Here is a 22,917-nt window from a genome sequence, read left to right as displayed (position 1 = left end):
AGGAATTACAGGCAGAGATTTATTGCGTATTGCTCGGGTGATTTCACAGTTGCATTAGATGGAAAGGGGGAGCCATTTTTTGGTGCAGAAGCAGACTCTTAGCACACACCCAGCTGCTTACCCTGTGGAATCATGCACAGTATTCACAAGCGAGTGGGGTTTGAGGTTTCAGTCAGTAATGCAAATACATACAGCATCACTAAGGCTGGTTGCCCTTGCTGGAGTGTAGGCAGTCACCCAGGTTACACATGGTGCTGGTCTGAAAAAGCAGTTTGGACATGTGCTTTTTTAAGAATCTGAAAAGTGGATTAAAAATGTGACAGACTGTAAAAGTGTTTATCACTTGCCAAAAAAAAGAGTAGTAAGTGTGCTTTCAAAATGGCAAAGAAATTTCGTTTTGTGACTAATGTGAAAACATGACTCTGTGTGCATATAGGAATTACAGGCAGAGATTTATTGCGTATTGCTCTGGTGATTTCACAGTTGCATTAGATGGAAAGGGGGAGCCATTTTTTGGTGCAGAAGCAGACTCTTAGCACACACCCAGCTGCTTACCCTGTGGAATCATGCACAGTATTCACAAGCGAGTGGGGTTTGAGGTTTCAGTCAGTAATGCAAATACATTCAGCATCACTAAGGCTGGTTGCCCTTGCTGGAGTGTAGGCAGTCACCCAGGTTACACATGGTGCTGGTCTGAAAAAGCAGTTTGGACATGTGCTTTTTTAAGAATCTGAAAAGTGGATTCATAATGTGTCAGTCTGTAAAAGTGTTTATCACTTGCCAAAAAAAAGAGTAGTAAGTGTGCTTTCAAAATGGCAAAGAAATTTCGTTTTGTGACTAATGTGAAAACATGACTCTGTGTGCATATAGGAATTACAGGCAGAGATTTATTGCGTATTGCTCGGGTGATTTCACAGTTGCATTAGATGGAAAGGGGGAGCCATTTTTTGGTGCAGAAGCAGACTCTTAGCACACACCCAGCTGCTTACCCTGTGGAATCATGCACAGTATTCACAAGCGAGTGGGGTTTGAGGTTTCAGTCAGTAATGCAAATACATTCAGCATCACTAAGGCTGGTTGCCCTTGCTGGAGTGTAGGCAGTCACCCAGGTTACACACGGTGATGGTCTGAAAAAGCAGTTTGGACATGTGCTTTTTTAAGAATCTGAAAAGTGGATTCAAAATGTGTCAGTCTGTAAAAGTGTTTATCACTTGCCAAAAAAAAGAGTAGTAAGTGTGCTTTCAAATTGGCAAAGAAATTTCGTTTTGTGACCAATGTGAAAACATGACTCTGTGTGCATATAGGAATTACAGGCAGAGATTTATTGCGTATTGCTCTGGTGATTTCACAGTTGCATTAGATGGAAAGGGGGAGCCATTTTTTGGTGCAGAAGCAGACTCTTAGCACACACCCAGCTGCTTACCCTGTGGAATCATGCACAGTATTCACAAGCGAGTGGGGTTTGAGGTTTCAGTCAGTAATGCAAATACATACAGCATCACTAAGGCTGGTTGCCCTTGCTGGAGTGTAGGCAGTCACCCAGGTTACACATGGTGCTGGTCTGAAAAAGCAGTTTGGACATGTGCTTTTTTAAGAATCTGAAAAGTGGATTCAAAATGTGACAGACTGTAAAAGTGTTTATCACTTGCCAAAAAAAAGAGTAGTAAGTGTGCTTTCAAATTGGCAAAGAAATTTCGTTTTGTGACTAATGTGAAAACATGACTCTGTGTGCATATAGGAATTACAGGCAGAGATTTATTGCGTATTGCTCTGGTGATTTCACAGTTGCATTAGATGGAAAGGGGGAGCCATTTTTTGGTGCAGAAGCAGACTCTTAGCACACACCCAGCTGCTTACCCTGTGGAATCATGCACAGTATTCACAAGCGAGTGGGGTTTGAGGTTTCAGTCAGTAATGCAAATACATTCAGCATCACTAAGGCTGGTTGCCCTTGCTGGAGTGTAGGCAGTCACCCAGGTTACACATGGTGCTGGTCTGAAAAAGCAGTTTGGACATGTGCTTTTTTAAGAATCTGAAAAGTGGATTCAAAATGTGACAGACTGTAAAAGTGTTTATCACTTGCCAAAAAAAAGAGTAGTAAGTGTGCTTTCAAAATGGCAAAGAAATTTCGTTTTGTGACTAATGTGAAAACATGACTCTGTGTGCATATAGGAATTACAGGCAGAGATTTATTGCGTATTGCTCTGGTGATTTCACAGTTGCATTAGATGGAAAGGGGGAGCCATTTTTTGGTGCAGAAGCAGACTCTTAGCACACACCCAGCTGCTTACCCTGTGGAATCATGCACAGTATTCACAAGCGAGTGGGGTTTGAGGTTTCAGTCAGTAATGCAAATACATTCAGCATCACTAAGGCTGGTTGCCCTTGCTGGAGTGTAGGCAGTCACCCAGGTTACACATGGTGCTGGTCTGAAAAAGCAGTTTGGACATGTGCTTTTTTAAGAATCTGAAAAGTGGATTCATAATGTGTCAGTCTGTAAAAGTGTTTATCACTTGCCAAAAAAAAGAGTAGTAAGTGTGCTTTCAAAATGGCAAAGAAATTTCGTTTTGTGACTAATGTGAAAACATGACTCTGTGTGCATATAGGAATTACAGGCAGAGATTTATTGCGTATTGCTCGGGTGATTTCACAGTTGCATTAGATGGAAAGGGGGAGCCATTTTTTGGTGCAGAAGCAGACTCTTAGCACACACCCAGCTGCTTACCCTGTGGAATCATGCACAGTATTCACAAGCGAGTGGGGTTTGAGGTTTCAGTCAGTAATGCAAATACATACAGCATCACTAAGGCTGGTTGCCCTTGCTGGAGTGTAGGCAGTCACCCAGGTTACACATGGTGCTGGTCTGAAAAAGCAGTTTGGACATGTGCTTTTTTAAGAATCTGAAAAGTGGATTAAAAATGTGACAGACTGTAAAAGTGTTTATCACTTGCCAAAAAAAAGAGTAGTAAGTGTGCTTTCAAAATGGCAAAGAAATTTCGTTTTGTGACTAATGTGAAAACATGACTCTGTGTGCATATAGGAATTACAGGCAGAGATTTATTGCGTATTGCTCTGGTGATTTCACAGTTGCATTAGATGGAAAGGGGGAGCCATTTTTTGGTGCAGAAGCAGACTCTTAGCACACACCCAGCTGCTTACCCTGTGGAATCATGCACAGTATTCACAAGCGAGTGGGGTTTGAGGTTTCAGTCAGTAATGCAAATACATTCAGCATCACTAAGGCTGGTTGCCCTTGCTGGAGTGTAGGCAGTCACCCAGGTTACACATGGTGCTGGTCTGAAAAAGCAGTTTGGACATGTGCTTTTTTAAGAATCTGAAAAGTGGATTCATAATGTGTCAGTCTGTAAAAGTGTTTATCACTTGCCAAAAAAAAGAGTAGTAAGTGTGCTTTCAAAATGGCAAAGGAATTTCGTTTTGTGACTAATGTGAAAACATGACTCTGTGTGCATATAGGAATTACAGGCAGAGATTTATTGCGTATTGCTCGGGTGATTTCACAGTTGCATTAGATGGAAAGGGGGAGCCATTTTTTGGTGCAGAAGCAGACTCTTAGCACACACCCAGCTGCTTACCCTGTGGAATCATGCACAGTATTCACAAGCGAGTGGGGTTTGAGGTTTCAGTCAGTAATGCAAATACATACAGCATCACTAAGGCTGGTTGCCCTTGCTGGAGTGTAGGCAGTCACCCAGGTTACACATGGTGCTGGTCTGAAAAAGCAGTTTGGACATGTGCTTTTTTAAGAATCTGAAAAGTGGATTCAAAATGTGACAGACTGTAAAAGTGTTTATCACTTGCCAAAAAAAAGAGTAGTAAGTGTGCTTTCAAAATGGCAAAGAAATTTCGTTTTGTGAATTTCGTTTATAGTATTTTAAGATTTCTAAAGAACATAAAAAATGTAGTAATATATTTAAATAAAATAAAGGAATTTTTTTTTAGTTATTTTCAGGTATTGCTGAAGAGCAGTGAACAAAATTTAAGATGCCTACAAAATCCAGAGTAAAGAAAGACCACAAAAAAACCTATATTTGAAGACAACTGGAGGACCTAAGTTAGTTGGAGATGTTCATGTTGGGAAAAAGAAAAAATCTTCTGGTAAGCAAACAAAAGATTTTTTAAAGAACATATTCAAAAAAAGGAAAAATGTACAAAATGTCTGTACTGGAAAAAATGTTTTCAATAGAAAAGGAGAGGAAAAAATTGAGCATTTAGTTAATGCAAATATACCTTCTGCAACTTAAAAGATAAACTTAAACAGAAAAACAGCGTTTAAAGAGATACGTAGAAAAATGTTTCAGAGAAGAGTTATGTCCAATTTGATAAAGGATGTGAAGAAATATAAGCAAAAGGCTAAGTTTTATAAGAGAAAAAAAGAAATTGAAGCCATTGCAGCAAAGGCATTAGAATTAAAAAGGAAACTATTCATTTTAATTTTGAATAGGATGCGTACATTAGATAAAATGGTTAATGTACTGAAATCACAAAGCAAAAGGAAAAGAGTAGTGAACAGAACAAACTTTTGTAAAGTGTTTTTAGGAAAATGGATGCATAGTTCAAGTAGTGAACCTTTTTTTAATGAAGAGAGCTGTTTTCAAAGTAATAGTTTGCTGCATGCAGTTGACACCAGAGGTCGTGCTTACGAAGTGAAAAATGGTTGCATAATGGAGAAGGAGATAATGGTTCCAAGAGATGAGGTACAAGTGATGGCGGATGAGGCTATGGGGAGACGTCCTAAAGCCCCAGTGTACACTTGGAATTGTAGTAGTATTTGCACTGTGCGTCAGGAATCTATTGATAAATTTCGTGAGTTTCTAAGAGAATATAGTAAAAAAAGTGTAAAACAGAAGATTAAGGTGCTTCAAAGTCTGGATCCATGCAGAGTGAGAGAGAATACTGGTTTGCAGGGTCATTCTCTGGCTTGTCTATCTAGAAAAGTGTGTAATAGTGTTTTCCATCATTTTAGGATGCTGGCTGTTCATCATACTGAAATGAGAAAGTTTGTGAGACGGTTGTATTTTGCTAAAAGTCCAGCAATAAAGTTAGATGAATTGAATAGGGCTCTGTTCCGTGGATCGGTATCAGATGTAGAGAAGGTTGTTGATGAAATTCAGTTTTGTTACTTTGGTCCTGAACAAAACAGTGCAGAAAAGGACACAGTAAATGAGGAAGAAGTGGAAGAGAATGTAGAACCCTCTGTAAGTAAGACATTTAATGATCAGATAACAAAATTTGCAATAATCTCTAATGAAAGACCAAATATTACTTGTATTTGTTGCCGCAGAACTCATTATAGAAAACAAACCAGGTATGTTGATCTCTATAGAAAAAGTGAAAATGAAGATAATTATAAGTGGAAGGATTTTGCCACATATATATTTCTTGAAAATTGTTTTGAATTGGGTGAAGTTCAGCGTATTTGTAAATACTGTTATAATAAGTTAGAAGAAAATAGAATGCCGACCAGAGCTGTACATAATAATTTAGAATTGGATGCAATTCCTGCTGAACTTTCTGAATTAAATACATATGAGTCTATACTCATTCAATGTGTTCATCCGTTCCAGACCATAGTACGTATGGTGCCCAAAACAGGTAAATTACCTCCTTCAGATTTACTGAGAGGTTTAAAAGGTAGAGTGGTGTATTTGCCCTTGGATTTGAAAAAAAATATGGAAACTATTGATGCGGATACTTTGGAAACTGAGCCATTAATTATTCTGGTTAATGGTGTACCTACAAAGAATAAGAAGATTTGGCAGGAGCTGGTAGATGTACGGAAAGTACAAAGAGCAAATTTGTATTTGAAAAGGAATAACAAATGGTATGAATCAATTTATATAGAAGAAGAAGAAGAAGAAGATTTACAAGAAGACACAGAAACACCAACTGGACAAATTGAAAAAGTGGACAAGTCAAAGGAAGAAGAAATTTATGAACATTTTAGCATACATCCTCTTCATTCAAAAGAAGTTATGGGAGACAATATTGATCTGTTTCAGATGAAGAAAGCAAAAGGAACTCCCGTGAGTGTATGGGAGGAGAGCTTGGAAGCTCGATGTTTTCCCCAGCTGTTTCCTACAGGAAAAGGAGGACGATACGATGAACGTCCGGAACAGATTCCAGCTTCTGAGTATCGGACTACAAGACTATATGCTGAAGATCCCAGATTTCGACAAAGTATTCCTTATTTGTTCCATCTTTTATTTGAAAGCGACTTGTCTGCACTGTCTTATGCAGTAAATCACATTTTAAAAAGTGGAGTACATTTACAAAATGTGTCTGCTAAGGATTTTATGGAGAAAGTGCAGCACCGAGATGATCATTTGGAAACACAACTGATCAATCTGATGGCTTGTCAGCGTGGGACAAATGAATATTGGTACCGACGTCATGGTGAATACAAATGCATGTTACGGAATTTAGGAACACCAACATGGTTCGTTACCCTAAGCTGTGCTGAGTACGCTTGGGATGATTTACTGGATTTTCTACGAGAGGCAAATTCAAACATTAAAAACATCGAATACAAGACAGCAGGAGAACTGTGCTCATTGGATCCGGTTAATGTTTGCAGATATTTCAATCATAGATTTGAGGCTATGATGTCGTTCATCTGCAATAAAAAAAATCCACCTCTAGGAGAAGTAGTGGATTTCTTTTGGAGAAAAGAGTACCAGGCAAGAGGTGCTCCTCATATTCATATGCTGTTGTGGATCAAGGATGCCCCAAAGTTTGGAACAGATGCTGATGAAGCAGTGTTATCTTACATTGAAGAATATGCAACATGTGCTATACCAAAAAGCACAGAAGATAAAAAGTTAAAGGAGCAAGTTTTACGTTTCCAAAGTCATCGGTGTGGAAAATACTGTCGACGGAAATACAAGAGCAAAGATAAATACTACACTAAATGTCGATTTGGATTTCCTAGACCTGTTCTTTCAAATGGAAGAGTAAACAGTTTTATGTCATCTGTGAGACATACTATCACAAGAAAATCACCTAAGAATACCTACAACCTTAAAAGAAAAGAAGAATCAAAAAATATAAATGACTACAACCCAGTCATTTTATCCATGTGGAATTCTAACATGGATATACAGTATGTAGCTGACAATTCCATTGCTGTTGCTCGATATGTAACGTCTTACATTACGAAATCAGAAAAAACAGAATTGAAGGAAATGTGGGAAGAGATTTCTCACGAGAAGACTGTCAGTAAGAAGCTGTACAGTTTCAGTTTGAAGATGTTATCGCATCGAGAAATTGGATCCTACGAATGTTCAGATAGGTTATCTTCTGCAAGTCTCTACTCGAAATCAAGAAGAATAATTTGGGCAAGTTTAGGCCTTGCAGCAATGAGAAATCGGGTACTGAAATCTGTTGGAGAAATTGAATATTTGGCCGAGAATGACCCAGAAAGTACAGATATTTTGAAATCAAACATGTTGGACACATATTATCCCAAGAGAAGTCATCATCTGGAGAACATGTGTCTCTATGAAGTGCTGCAGAACTACATTTATTCACGGAAAGCCACAGAAGACATCAACAATGGAAAATATAAAGTTATTGGTGAGGAAGGATGTTTGGTGAAGCAAACAAAAGGAAGTTTGATAAATCACAGGAAGCTGAGTTGCGACACTACTGACAAAAAGGAATTTTACTACTTGGCTCTTTTACAGCTGTTTAAACCATGGCGTACAGAGGATGAACTACTGGGAGAATTTCAAAGCTATGAAGATTCTTTTAATGCTTGCAAAGACAGCATACAATGCAGTACATTCTCAACTTATCTGCAAATGTTAAATGAAGAAATTGAACAGGAAACTACAATTGCAGCAGAAATAGCTAGAGACAGTTCTCAGGACAGCCAAAGTTCAGGAACACTCAGTCAAGATCCCCTAGGACAACCAATCGTTGAAAATGAAGCATCAATAGCCATGAATGAAGTGGAAACAGCTATGAATCAAGCTCAAGAAGAATTTATAGACTTACAAAATTTGGAAAGACAACTGAACGAAGAGCAGCAACAAATTTATGAAGAGATCAGAAACAAAATTGATCACGGATTTCTACATGAAAAAAAAGAGTGCTCATGCACATCATTTCATCCAATCAGGATGTATGTAAGCGGACAAGCTGGAACTGGAAAAAGTTTCCTTATAAAAGTCATCAGAAGCTACCTACAGCAAAAAACGGATTCTACTTTGTCTTGTGTGGTTACTGCTCCAACTGGGTTAGCAGCATATAACATAAAAGGAATCACTTTACATCGTTTGCTAATGTTACCAGTGGAGCATGAGAACAAAATACAATACAACAAGCTAACTGGAGAAGCATGCTTGGAAGTTTCAAGAGTATTGAAGAAGATGCAAGTTCTCATTATTGATGAGGTGAGCATGGTATCAAACTTAATGCTTGCCTTTGTGCATTTAAGAATGCAGCAAATTCTGAAGACAGACTATGACGTGTTATTTGGAGGAAAACACGTCATAGTTTTTGGAGATATTTTGCAACTTACTCCAGTTAAAGGACAACCAGTGTTTAATACTGTGACACATGAAGACACAAAGAAGTCATTGGGAAGCATCGGTAATGCAAATATTTGGTCCTTCTTTGAGTACAAGGAACTTACTACTAATATGAGGCAAGCAAACGATGAAGAATATGGAAGTATTCTGAAAGATATCAGAATTGGACTACTCACTGAAGCTGGCAAAAAAGCATTACAGAGTCGGCTGCTACATAATTTATTTCCAAAGGAAGAAATAGTTGCAGAGAAGATATACAAGAACATTGCAGAAAAGAAAAGTGTCATCTGCTTAATGCCAACTCTACGTGAATGCTCAATATTCAATGAGGAGCTTTTGAAATTGGAAAAGGAAGATATCAGGAAATTGGAAGCAGTGGACAAAATTGAGGATGGAAGAATTACTGTCACATTAACAGGCACACTGAAAAATAAATTGGATTCACTAGAGAAGAACATTTCCAAAACAGCTGGATTAGAAAAAAATCTATATGTTTGCATGAACTGTAGAGTATTTTTAAGGAGAAATTTGGATGTTGAAAAAGGTTTAGTTAATGGAGCTATGGGAAGAGTTGTGGGTTTTATTAATTATCAGAAAAAAGATGGAATTGAATGTTTAAAAATAAAATTTGATCAGATAGAAGAAGTTAAAGACATTTGTCGTTGTTCAGTTCGTTTCATGCTTGTGAAAGATTTATATGTACGTAGGAAGCAGTTTCCGTTTTCTCTAGCATATGCTGTAACTATTCACAAGTCTCAAGGATTGACTGTAGATTGTGCATTTGTGAACATTGGTTCAACTGTGTTCAAAGAAGGTATGGCATATGTTGCTTTGTCACGAGTGAAAACAGGTTTATTCATGATAGACTTTGATGACTCAAAAGTTAGTGCTGATGCAAATTGTGTAAAGGAGTATAATAGATTAAGAAGAAGCTATGCTCCTCATTTAGGTCAGTATCCTGTGTTGGAGAAACGTGTAGTTTCTCGTAAAAGGAGAAATGAGAATATCTGTAATGAAGATGTAGAGAGGAGGAAAAAAAAGAGGAGTGATGTAATTGCAAGCAAAAAGAAAAAGGAAAATGAAGAACAGGTTGTAGGATGTCATTTTGAAAATAGCTCTGGTGTCAACTGTTACGCTAATGTAGTGCTGAATGTTGCATTTTATCTGGAAAGTGTGCAAGAGCAGATAATAGTAAATCAGGGAAAAAGATTCTGTTCTGAGTTGAGTCTCCTTTTTCAAAAGCTGAGTAATGATAAAACTCAAATAGAAAGTGCTACTGAAATTAGAAAACTTTTAGATGTATGTTCAGGATGAACACAGTTTTCTCAAAATGTACAGCAAGACGCACAGGAATTCTTGATGTTTTTTCTTCAGGTACTGGAAGAAGAAGGGGTTCCCATTAAAAATTTATTTGGTCTCTCTTATAAATGGGAACATAGTTGTGAAAACTGTTATAATATATGTGGCTCTAATGTTGATTCTGAAAGGTTTATTTATTTAACATTGCCAGAAAGTAAAACAGTCACTTTTGCTAAATTAGTTAAAGATGCTAATCATAGCATGGAATGCAGTGAGTGTCAATCTGACATGTTTTCAACGTTAATTTTAAAGGAATACGGACAGTATGTAATTTTAATGATGCAACGCTGTAAAGCTGATGGTTCAAAATTAGATACTTTAATAAAGAAGTTTACAGGACAGCAATTATCAATTTCAGGAAAAACTTTTTTAACAGTTGCAATAATTTTCCATGATGGACCTACTGTAACTTCTGGACATTACACAGTTTATCTTAAATGTGAAAAAGGCTGGACACTGTGTAATGATTCCCAATTGATTTTTAAGCAACGTTTGCCTTTTGATTTAGCAAATTCCTATCTAATCTTCCTGAAACCTAAATTTTAGAGAGATTTGGCAACATCTGGACAAAACAATTTTACCATTTTATTGGATTACCAGTGGAATTTTCAAAAAAAATGATTTTACAAATTACCATTTGGCCTAATGGAAAGGTAACCAATTGTAATGTGGACTTTTTCAATTTTAAATGAAACTTTGGAAAACCAAAAATTTTGAAAAAATCGGTAACATCTGCACAATTTAAATTTTGGAATGTTATTGGATTGCCATTGGAAATTTATTCAAAAAAGATTTTTAAAATTACTATTTGGCCATGCGGAAAGGTAAACAATTCTATTGTGGACTTATTTAATTATTAATAAATCTTTCGGAAACCAAAATGTTACAGAGAATCGGTGAGATCTGTACAATTTAAACTTTAGATTTTTATTGGATTAACATTGGAAATTTAATCAAAAAAGAATTTTAAAATTACTATTTGGCCTAAAGGAAATGGAACCAGATGTATTGTGGAGTTATGTGAGATATATTTTTGTGATTATACTTCTGAAACAAAAATATCAGACGGTATTTTAAAGAAATAAGTATTGATATTAGATGATATTTTTTAAGAATATTATGCATTTCTATAAAGTTATGTTTATGCAAAAAGAGATTGTGGGCTTTTTTAAAACAATCTTTGAGATTGTTAATTTTTTTTTTGCCCGCTGTTAAATGATGAATGCAATTGCTTTCACAATTTATAGTGAAATGCAATATATTCTGAAAACAGCAAAAAAAAGGCAAAATTTTTTTGGGAAAAATATGTAAATATGTGTACTGTATTATAAAATGTTTTATTAAATATTAATACTTTTTTCTTTTTTTTCAGATTGAGATAGAAAATTTTCGAAAACTAGAACCATTTTTAAAGCAATTAAAAAAAAATGTAAATGAATAAATATTTTTTTGAGTGGGTATGGTAAGTCAAAAATATCATGGTCCCTTTTTTCCACTTCTCCACAATCACATTTTCAGTTTTTCATTGTAGTCTCTCAAGGACCTTGTAATGTGATAATTGATTTTTAGTGTTTTTTTTAAAAAAAAAAAATAATAATTACGCGTACCGTACGTGTACGGTAAAAAAAAAAACAAAAAAAAGTTTTAAAAACATATATAAAAAATAGATGAAAGGTAAGGTTGGCTCTTAAAAGAGCCGTTGTGTTCATGCAGGGACAGAGGAAAGAAAGAATGGGAATATTAGACGGTACGACAAGTGTGCTGATCTATTTTATTGTTCACTAGGGAAATACTGGTCTCCCTATAACAAATTAGATCATGACAAGTGGCGCACCGTATTTCAACCCTCAGAAACCGAGGGTTAATTTCCTGAGGAGAAGAAAAAGGAGATGCTCCCCCCACAGATGAAGGGCTCACCTGACCTGCAGAAGAAGGACTCGGCACTGCAGATGATGGTCCAGGCTGAGCTGCTGTGGATGTGCTTGGTTGATTTACTGAAGGGTTACCTTCAGTAAGTCGAGCATGTGTCCTTCTGTGTACATCCTTAAGGTGTCTCAACATGGTGTGATTCCCGAAGGAATACTTCCTGTCGGGATTCCCTCTTGAAAGTACACGGCCACACAGCTTACAAGTCACTAAGGGTGCATTTACCTTTTGCTGGCCCTCTGGAAAAGAAAAATACTCCCATATGAAAGAGGTCTTTTGTTTCCTCGCTCTCTGCCTCAAGGTAGTGCTGCTAGCCTCACTCTCAGAAGGGCTCTGCTGTTCTGCCATCGTATCACAAAGACAACCCAGCTCCTTCTCCTAAGGGATCACAAGCAGAAATGAGGGGAATGGGTGTGGTGTAGGAGAGTTCTAGAACTGAAAGTAGTTTCAACCAATCAAAAGTTGTGTTTCATGATCACATGACCCACCGTACGCTTACGGTGCGCTTACGGTGCGCTTACGGCAAAAGTACGCATGCGCGTAAAAAAGACACGCGCACGCGCGCATGCGCAAAACAGGCACGCCCCTTCACTTCCGCGTAACGTGCGCGTGCAGCGTACGCGTTACGCGCTGTGCGCGCGTGACGTGCGTCTATGCAAATTGCGTAAATGAACGCAAACAGCGTAGAAATCTAACGTAATTACAGCAAGACGTGCGCTTACCGTACGCGCACGGTAAAAAAAAAAATAAAAAAAAAAAAGGAAAGGAAAAAAAAAAAAATATGTAATACTAATAAATTTTACCTGTTTATTTTAAAAAAATGGTAAAATAAAAACATATTGTAGAATTTTTAAAATTTAACCATAGTCTTTAAAAAAGGATAGACAATTAAAATAAAAATATGTAAAAAAAAAAAGAAAAAAAAAAAATTACCATTTAAAAAACCTTGCAAATTCACTGAAAAAACCATGGGTTTCACTCACGTTATAGTTAGGAATTAGCATTTAAAAAAACCTTGCAAATTCACTGAAAAAACCATGGGTTTCACACACGTTATAGTTAGGAATTAGCATTTAAAAAACCTTAGAAATTCAATGAAAAAACCAAAGGTTTCACACATGTTATAGTTAGCTGGACATTTCACTCATAAAAAACCATTGAAATTCCCCCGTTATAGTTAGTTCAGCTAACTATAACTCGCGCGCCCGCAATGCACTACTGATGACGTCACATATTACATCACTCATGACATGGTCAGTGACATCACTCATGACATCACTGATGACATCTCAAATGACATCACTGATGACATCATCCTTGTGACAGAGTGGTAGACCTCCTCTCACCCTAATATAACCTTTGATACAAACATTCAAAAAAAGAGACTGACATTTTCAAAAAAATGGACATACCAATACCAGTTACAACAACCTATTCAGTAATTCTAAGATCCACATACACATCTACTCATCCACCAACAGTCCTATACAGTCACTCATACATGTACTCACACATCATATGTACTCATACACCTAAACATCCTGTAACACAATGCCACTCATCCATAGAGTTACTCACACATAGTCACTCATGCTAATAAAGAATCAAACATCCATTTACTTGCATATACAGTTATACACACACCACCACACTTACTTTTACAGAAACTTACACATACTTAGTCTTTTAAACAATCACTTATAGAAACACATACTTATTCATACAGGAACTCTTCCAATCTCTCACTCTCACATATACTCACTTATAAACACCAATAGTCACATATACTAGTTTAAAACATATGTAGTTACTTATGAAGACACTATTGAGACAGTCATTCACTCACTAACACACCCATGCACACACTCATCTACCCATACAGTCCTGCACACATGCTGTCTTCAACACATACAAACAGTGAGTCACTCATTCATGCATCTATGCACTACGTAATACCCCCACCGCACCATGAAGACACTCAGACACTCATACTGAGACTCAAAAAACCAAATAATAACCTATATAAACACCCATGTAGCTACTCACCAACCCATGCAGACACTTATACACAAAGTGAGAGACTGATACAGGTATTTACACATTTAAACATTACTCACTTAGCCATGTATTCAAAAAGATACACTTAATCAGTCAGTAATACAATCAATTTTTCAAAAACAACTCATCAATTTAGACACTTATATACTCATTTATTCTTCCATCGACCTTGAGATATACATATATTAAACATATTTAATTTTCAGAAAAACACACATTCACTGGATGATGTCATCAGTGATGTCATTTGAGATGTCATCAGTGATGTCATGAGTGATGTCACTGACCATGTCATGAGTGATGTAATATGTGACGTCATCAGTAGTGCATTGCGGGCGCGCGAGTTATAGTTAGCTGAACTAACTATAACGGGGGAATTTCAATGGTTTTTTACGAGTGAAATGTCCAGCTAACTATAACATGTGTGAAACCTTTGGTTTTTTCATTGAATATATATATATATATATATATATATATATATATATATATATATATATATATATATATATATATATATATATATATATATATATATTACCTTCTGGCAGTCGCCAGTAGGTAGTTATAGTTAGGACCTATTTTCCATAGAAAATCCGCAACATTCTATTTAGAATAACGTTGGTGCCGATTGATGAATCTTCGTGAAATTTTCCAAACTTTTGGCCAGCTCCAGTCCGCTCCTATCCCCAAAATTACACGGTGATTCGTCAAGCAGGGGCCGAGAAAAAAGGGGGGTCCCAAAACACATTTTCCCCATGCATTGTCCCGTAGGACCTTTTGACGCAGCTACAGCCCAAACTGCTGAACGGAATTACACCAAATTTGGTAAAGAGGTAGTCCTCAGTTCAGACTCGTGCCTTTTGCTTAAATGGTGTAAATCCGTTCAGTAGTTCCTGAGAAAATTAGAGTTAAAAAGATAGATATATCTGGGCGGAGCCTAACCACACATCTCATCGTGAGATCTGATTGGCTGTCAGAACTTCATCCAAGAAGTGTTGGCAGCTATCTTGGGACCAATATACATGATAGCATCTCATTAAAAGCATGTTTGAGAGAAAACTATTTTCTCATGCTTTTCCCACAGAGGTTTGGAAGGTGATCTATAAGCTAAACTGAGAGCATATTTTCTGTAAATTCACATTATCTTTCTCAGTCATGTGAGAATGAAGTCTGACATTCTCAGTAAAACATGTACATCCAACAAGGGCAGAGACTGTCAGTTGATTCCTTTGTGTTCTACTGCAGCTTCCCAGAGTGTTCTAAAGAACAACTAGAGCGCCAACAGTCCTACTTATGACAAACATATTGCACACCTGAAGCCATCTTGATTGGAATAAAGTGGTAACTCTTAAAACATTTAATTTAAAAAGGACCAAAATGAGGGGGTTCATTTTGCCATAGAAAGTATGATTAGTGCTGCAGAAAGAAAAATTAGGGCACATTTTGAGTGACTTCTCAAATCCTCTTCTATTTCATAAAATAATTCTGACATGCAGACTGAAACATGCACTTTGAATACCAGCAGCAGACTTCCCTGGTGAGCAGTAGCTTTACTACAGTGATCTAATGAGCAACTAGAGTGCTAACATTCAGAATTTATGGCAAATGTGTGACACATCTGAATGCCTTCTTGATGGAACCAAAGTAAAAAACTAAAAGTATTTCCTACTGAGGAGACTGCAGTAAATGAGGAAATTAGGAATCTTCATAACAAATAAATTTCCCAAGATGGCCACCAGAGAAAAAAGAGCCCAAATGTAGCCCAAATATCACCCAGATGTAGCCCAAGTATAGCCCAATGACAGAATGCCCCAGAGTGTTCTTAAGAACAACTAGAGCGCTTACTGTCTTACTTATCACAAAAGTATGGCACACCTGAAGCCATCTTGATTGGAATAAACTGGTAACACTTAAAACATTTAATTTAAAAAGGAACACAATGAGGGGGTTCATTTTGCCATAGAAATTATTATTAGTGCTGAAGAAAGAAAAATTAGGGCATATTTTGAGTGACTTCTCAAATCCTCTTCTATTTCATTGAAAAATACTGATATGCAGACTGAAACATGCACTTTTAATACCAGCAGCAGACTTCCGTGGTGAGCAGTAGCTTTACTACAGTGATCTAATGAGCAACTAGAGTGCTAACATTCAGAATTTATGGCAAATGTGTGACATATCTGAATACCTTCTTGATGGAATCAAAGTAAAAAACTGAGAGCATTTCCTACTGAGGAGACTGCAGTAAATGTGGAAATTAGGAAACTTCATAACAAATAAATCTCCCAAGATGGCCACCAGAGACAAAAGAGCCCAAATGCAGCACAAATATGACCCAGATGTAGCCCAATGACAGAAGTGTGCAAAACACTTATTTTTTGTGTATTTGCAGTTTTATATAGTGCAGACTTCTCAGGTATTGGAGTACTTTACATGAGCATTGGTTACATCACACAAGATCAAATTCATTTTGGTTGTAGACATGGGGAGAATAAGTGATTTGACCAGAATCACAGAATGTTGATCTGAAGCAGAAACTCCAACCTGGTTCCCCAGTTGCAAAGTCTGCAGCTCTGGAAGTAACACCACATCCTCTCCCCTAAGTGCAACATTTAATCAAGTGGTCAACTGGATAAAAAAACATAAAGATTGCAAATAATTTAAAAGTTCTTTGTCTCTATTTGAAAACTCGGAAAATATGTCCTCATTTTAGTTTTTTAGAGCACTAACCATATTTTTGATGCAAATAAGACCCTCTCATATATGTAATTTCTAAAGGAAATGCTCTAGGTATTACAGTTTTGATTACATCAAGATGACGTCAGGCGTTCCACACTTCTGTAATAAATGTAGAATGTTCGCAATCTAGTTGTTCATTGGGATACTGTTGAGAGGCAGAGGCCAGGGGCATGGACTCTGAAAATGGAAGGCAGGTAGGAGAGCGCAGAGGCAACAATTTGACCACACTGGGCAGGCAGGAAGGGCAGTGGCAGCACAACAGACTATGGAGGGCAGTGGAAAGGGGGAGCAGGGGCAACAAACCAACAATACAGGACTGGCAAGAGAGGCTGTGGCATTATAATAGACCATTTGGGACAGAAGGAAGAGGCAGTGGTAGTACAACCATACATGCCAACAGACCCGTTTGAGCCAGGAAACATCCAATGTTTTTAAGCTCAAATGGGCTTTATTTGATCTGTCAACTGTCTACAATCTCCTCTTTTTCAATGTAACTCAAAGGGGAAAATCAATATCCCAGTTTTTTTTCAAAGTTCAAAATGTTCGCAAGTATGGTACATTGAATCATGGTAGGCAGGAGGAATTGGGGTAGGGACATTGACTCAGATAACAGAGGACAGGAGGGACATGGAGAGGTGCGCCAAACTGACCCTACAGGGCAGGCATCAGGGTTTGCAGCAGCACAATACACCACACAGGGCATGCGGGACGGGAGTGCAGCACAACAATCCATAGAAAGCAATAGGGAGGGGACAGGACCATGCACATGGACAACAGAGAACAGAGGGGAAAGAGGCAATGGTAGCTCGCTGACCATAATGGACAGACAGGAGAGAAAGCTGCAGCTTAACAGACCATAAAGGGCAGGAGGGACGGATTAGAGGTATTACAATGGAACAGACAAGCCAGGAGGGAGGGAATAAGGGTCTGCACATGGAAACAGAGGGCTGGGGGCAAGGGGGCAGGGCAGGAGCAGCAAGATGACCATGGAGGTCAGGCAGGATGGGCACTAGAAACAAGACACACCATGGATATCAACAGTGAGACTATGATGGCATACACACAGATCATGGAGGGAAGGTGGAAGGGGGTCAGGGGCAGCTAGCTGACCACACAGGGAAGGTGGGAGGGACCATGGCAGCACAGAAGACCATGCATGGCAAGTGGGAGGGTTAGTGGCAGCACAATGGCTATGATGGGGAAGAAGGAGGGTGCAGGGGCCTGCACAAAGGACCATGGAGGATAGAAGGGAGGGTCAGGACCTGGGCACAGACAAGAGAGTTCAGGGGAAGGGGCCTCACAACAGACCGTGCGGGGCAGGCAGGAGGAGCAGTTGCAGCACAACAGACCAGGGAGTGCAGAAGGGTGTGGCAGTCAAATGGACCATGGAGGACAGGAGGAAGGGGATAGGGGCATGGTATGTGGGCAGGCAGGTTGGAGGTGGCAGGGACATGTTACAGTCATCTGACATTGCTAGGCAGGTGGGAGGGGAATGGCAGCTCAACAGAACACTCAGAGTAGATAGGAGTGGCAGGTCCATGGAACATGGTGGTCAAAAAGAATGGAGCAGGGGCATGCACATAGACATCGGAGGGCAGGGGGAAGGAGAATAGGGGCAGCAAGCTAAGCATAGAGGCTAAGCAGGAGGTCAATGATGGGCCATAGAATTGGGCAATGGAGGGCAGGAGGAGTCGACTGGTACATCATGCTAAATGGAGGGCAGTGGCAGCACATCAGACCATGCATAGCAGGAGGGAGGAGGCTAGTCCATGGATTCAGACAACAGACGATAGGGAGGAGGTGGATGGGGCAGCAAGCTAACTGTTCAGAGAAGGTGGGTATTAGGAACTTTATTGTTTTTAAAATGTGTGTCTGTGCGAACTACTTAAAATATGAACAAGTATGCAGCATATTCTCACTTTTATTCAGGAAGAAGAGGACGTTCGTGACTGTGACTCCGGGCTCACTTGGCAGAAACACCCCCTGACCCTCCACCCCCCATCGCAAAATGTAATGCCCGTGAAAAGGGTAGGTGGACGCAGTGTTATATAGAACATAGTCCTGAGAGCACGATTGAAAATGAAAACTAGATATAGTAAATGATACAACCAATGCACCAAAAAGTGTGATAAAAGATGAACCGGGGCGTGAAATATAATATGCAATACATTGTGCGCAATGACAGATTCATTGGAGAGTGCAAGATAGCACAGACACTAGCGCGTGCTATGCGATATGCACCTTGGAGTGTAATATGCACAGGGCAGTGTTGTGTAACCTAACTAGTCTCTAAAGTTGTAATATAACATATGTGCTGGGGAGTGTAACGTTGCATATGCACTGTGACAAAGATATGGATCCCAGATTGTAATATGTATGGCATAGCGTTGTGCGTTATAACATAGGCATCGAGGAAGGCACGTTAGATGGGGCAATATAACCCATGCGAAGGCAAGTGTGGCATGACATATTCACGGGGTGGTGTTACAGTGCACATGGGCTAGAAAGTGTCATAGCATACGCACTAGCTGGTGGAATACAACACAGAGGTGTGTGGCACTCGGCAGGCACTGGTGGGTGTAACATAGAATTGGGCTCAGCCAGGAGCACGCCGTGACTCCCAAGTGAAGTTCGTCTCCTTTCCAGAGAGTAAAATAAAAAGTGTTACACAGCCGGCGGTGGATGTGTGTTTTCTTAACCGTGAGGGGGTTTCTTGCATAGTTTGGTCGAATTTTTGTCGAATCCCCTTTGAATGGCTTGGTGTGCGTGTGTATTAAATGTGCCCGTCAATAGCTACCCATGTTTGTATAAATAAACGACAAGGGTGTCTACTTGGAGAGTACCCATCGTCGGGGGCTCCGGGATTAGGCACGGTAGGGCATCAGACACGTCAGAGCTTCACTAGCGGTGTAAATAAGTGGATTCATTGTATGCATAGTCGCCTTTTAATGAATATCACGCAAATCGTCATGGTGATAGGTACATACAGTTAGTCCAGCATGTCCTATGTTTTTCTATAAATAAATATTTTTTTAAATAATAAAAAACAGAGGACGGCCCGGGGGATGGGATCCCTGGGGCCATAAGTGGCCTGAGGAGGTGGGCAACGCAGCCCCCCTCCTAAAGAATTTGTAAAAAAAAGGCCATGACCCAGGGGTTGGGGTTCCCGGGGCCGATTAAGGCCTTAGGAGGGGGGCCACACGGCCCCCTTCCAAATAAATTTTTTTCAACAAAAAAAATTAGGGTGCAGGCCCTGGGGGATGTGGTCCCCAGGGCCAATAAATTAGAAAAATAAGGGGGGCCACACAGCCCTCCTTCTTAAAAAAATTTAAATAAATTAAAGACCGGCATCGCGCCGGACGCCACATCCCCTCCTTGCAGCACTCTGCAAACGCGCCCCCTGGCCAGTTGTAAGTTGGGGAATTAATTCCCCCTCAATACTGGCCAACTAGCCCAACAGGTATCTACAGTATGCGCCAGGGAGTTGCGTTGCAGACAGATGTTCTGAGGTCACGCCCTTTTTTACACCTCAATGCAACGCAGCTCTGTGGCGCTTACTGAAGGTACCTGGTGGGCTAGTTTGACCCTAGGGACCCTTAGGATTCAAGGGGACTTAATCTCTCAACTTAGAACGGCCACAGGGCGCGTTTACACAGTGGTGAAGGGAGGGAACGGGGCCTGAGGTAACGTGTGCAAACACGCCCTGTGGCACGTTTTAAGAGGTAGTTTTAATCCCCTGCCCTATTATATACTAGGGGCTTACAGAGGAGGTCATGCTAATCACAGGGGGACCCCAACGCATAGTGTTCCTTAGTGTATGTAGGTGTTTTCACTGTATTCTGAGTGTCTTTTAACATAGCACTGGCTCTAGGACTGGTTAGTCAGACTCAGTTACCACCAGTATCCGTCTGAAAAAGTTGAGGGTACAGGATGATTTTGCAACAAGGCTTCTTTCTGCTCTTCTGTTTGTTCTTTCTGCATGTTATCCTTCTTCCTGCACTTTTCTTCACCTTTGAGGACTTCTGTTGCTTCTTTCTGCATTTCTTTTTTTTCTTTCTGTGCGTTTTTCTTTTTCCTTCACATGTCCTATGTCTGTAGGCATAGTTAGAAATTAGCATTTAAAAAACCTTTGAAATTCACTGAAAAAACCATAGGTTTCAGGCACGTTATAGTTAGGAATTAGCATTTAAAAAACCTTAGAAATTCACTGCAGAAACCATAGGTTTCAGGGGCGTTATAGTTAGCTGGACTTTTCACTCGTACAAAGCCATTGAAATTCCCCCGTTATAGTTAGTTCAGCTAACTATAACTCACGCGCCTGCAATGCACTGCTGATGATGTCACATATGACATCACTCCTGACATGGTCAGTGACATCACTCATGACATCACTGATGACATATCAAATGACATCACTGATTACATCACTGATGACATCATCCTTGTGATAGAGTGGCAGACCTCCTCTCCCCTAATATAACCTATGATACACACATTCAAAAATAGAAACTACAAGGTTAAAAAACAATGGACATACCAATACCATTTACAACAACCTATTCAGTAATTCTAAGATCCACATACACATCCACTCATTCACCAACAGTCCTATACAGTCACTCATACATGAACTCACTCATCATATGTACTCATACACCTATACATCCTGTTACACAACGCCACTCATCCATAGAGTTACTCACACACATAGTCACTCATGCTAATAAAGAATCAAACATCCATTTACTTGCATATACAGTTATACACACACCACCACACTTACTTCTACAGAAACGTACACATACTTAGTCTTTTAAACAATCACTTATAGAAACACATACTTATTCATACAGGAACTCTTCCAATCTCTCACTCTCACATATACTCACTTATATACACCAATAGACACATATACTAGTTTAAAACATATATAGTTACTCACAAAGACACTATTGAGACAGTCATTCACTCACTAACACACCCTTGCACACACTCATCCACCCATACAGTCCTGCACACATGCTGTCTTCAACACATACAAACAGTGAGTTACTCATTCATGCACCTATGCACTACGTAATACCCCCACCGAACCATACAGACACTCAGACACTCATACTGATACTCAAAAAATCAACTAATAACCTATATAGTCACTCATGTAGCTACTCACCGACCCATGCAGCCACTTATACACAAAGTGAGAGACTGATACAGATATTTACATATTTAAACATTACTCACTAAGCCATGTATTCACTAGGATACAGTTATACAATCAATTTTTCAAAAACAAATCATCCATTTAGACACTTATATACCCATTTATTCTTCCATCGATTTTGAGATATACATATATAAAACATATGTAATTTTCAAAGTTACGTGTGTTTCAATAAAGTTATTTATAATTGGGAATGGTGCCATCAGCAGCAACAAAGGACTATGGCCAATCGTTGTTCCTTTCCTGAAGTCACTGGCTGCCATCTTGGTATGCACTTAAATGATTTAAATTCAGTGTTAGACAATTCGTTTTTTGGTTATTCACAGTTCTTTAGCTCTCAAATGAACACATGCTTCATTTTTTCTCACATGGTAGAAAACAAAATTGCTTACTCACATATTCCGTGCTGGCTGGATTTTTACTGTCCTTTCTTGAGTCACTGCTAATCTCTCCAAAAGGGATGCCACTGAACAGTTTCTATGTCCCTCGTCACTACTGCTGTTTTCATTTCGGTAAATCCCCGCAGGTTAAAGACTGTATGCTTTTCCCATCAATAAATTATTGACAACCTCCATGGTTGACCGGGAGAAACCTCCAATTCGACTGCAGTGGTTCTGGCAGGTATAAATCAAAGCTCCAGTTTTCACCCTGTTCTGTCGAACTCAGGACGGGTGCCTCTTTTCCGCAAACGTGAAGGGTGAGATCACGGTAAAAATGAAGGCTCGGACGCAGAGCACTCACGGGACACTGTAGTTTAATAACATGAATGAGCAAATGCATTTCGGCGTGCTGCCTTCTTCAGTGCTCTGCCACAGTGCACCACAAAGTTACGTGTGTTTCAATAAAGTTATTTATAATTGGGAATGGTGCCATCAGCAGCAACAAAGGACTATGGCCAGTCATTGTTCCTTTCCTGAAGTCACTGGCTGCCATCTTGGTATGCACTTAAATGATTTAAATTCAGTGGTAGACAATTCGTTTTTCGGTTATTCACAGTTCTTTAGTTCTCAAATGAACACATGCTTCATTTTTTCTCACATGGTAGAAAACGAAACTCCT

General features: G+C 39.2%; 1 long non-coding RNA gene across 1 annotated transcript in view; it reads right to left on the bottom strand.

Annotated features, from left to right (window-relative positions):
- The window catches only part of LOC146809279 (uncharacterized), a 271,123-nt gene extending 248,430 nt beyond the window's left edge, over window positions 1-22,693 (bottom strand). The window contains exon 1 of the long non-coding RNA XR_014966385.1: window positions 22,255-22,693. This is a non-coding gene — a long non-coding RNA (uncharacterized LOC146809279). The remainder of the gene's footprint in view (window positions 1-22,254) is intronic.
- Between the last annotated feature and the right edge of the window lie 224 nt (window positions 22,694-22,917).

The sequence above is a fragment of the Triturus cristatus genome, chromosome 7 (genome assembly GCF_964204655.1).
Source record: "Triturus cristatus chromosome 7, aTriCri1.1, whole genome shotgun sequence".
NCBI lineage: Eukaryota > Metazoa > Chordata > Amphibia > Caudata > Salamandridae > Triturus > Triturus cristatus.
Note: the sequence above shows the minus strand (reverse complement) of the source record. Positions and strands in the feature narration are given on the sequence as shown.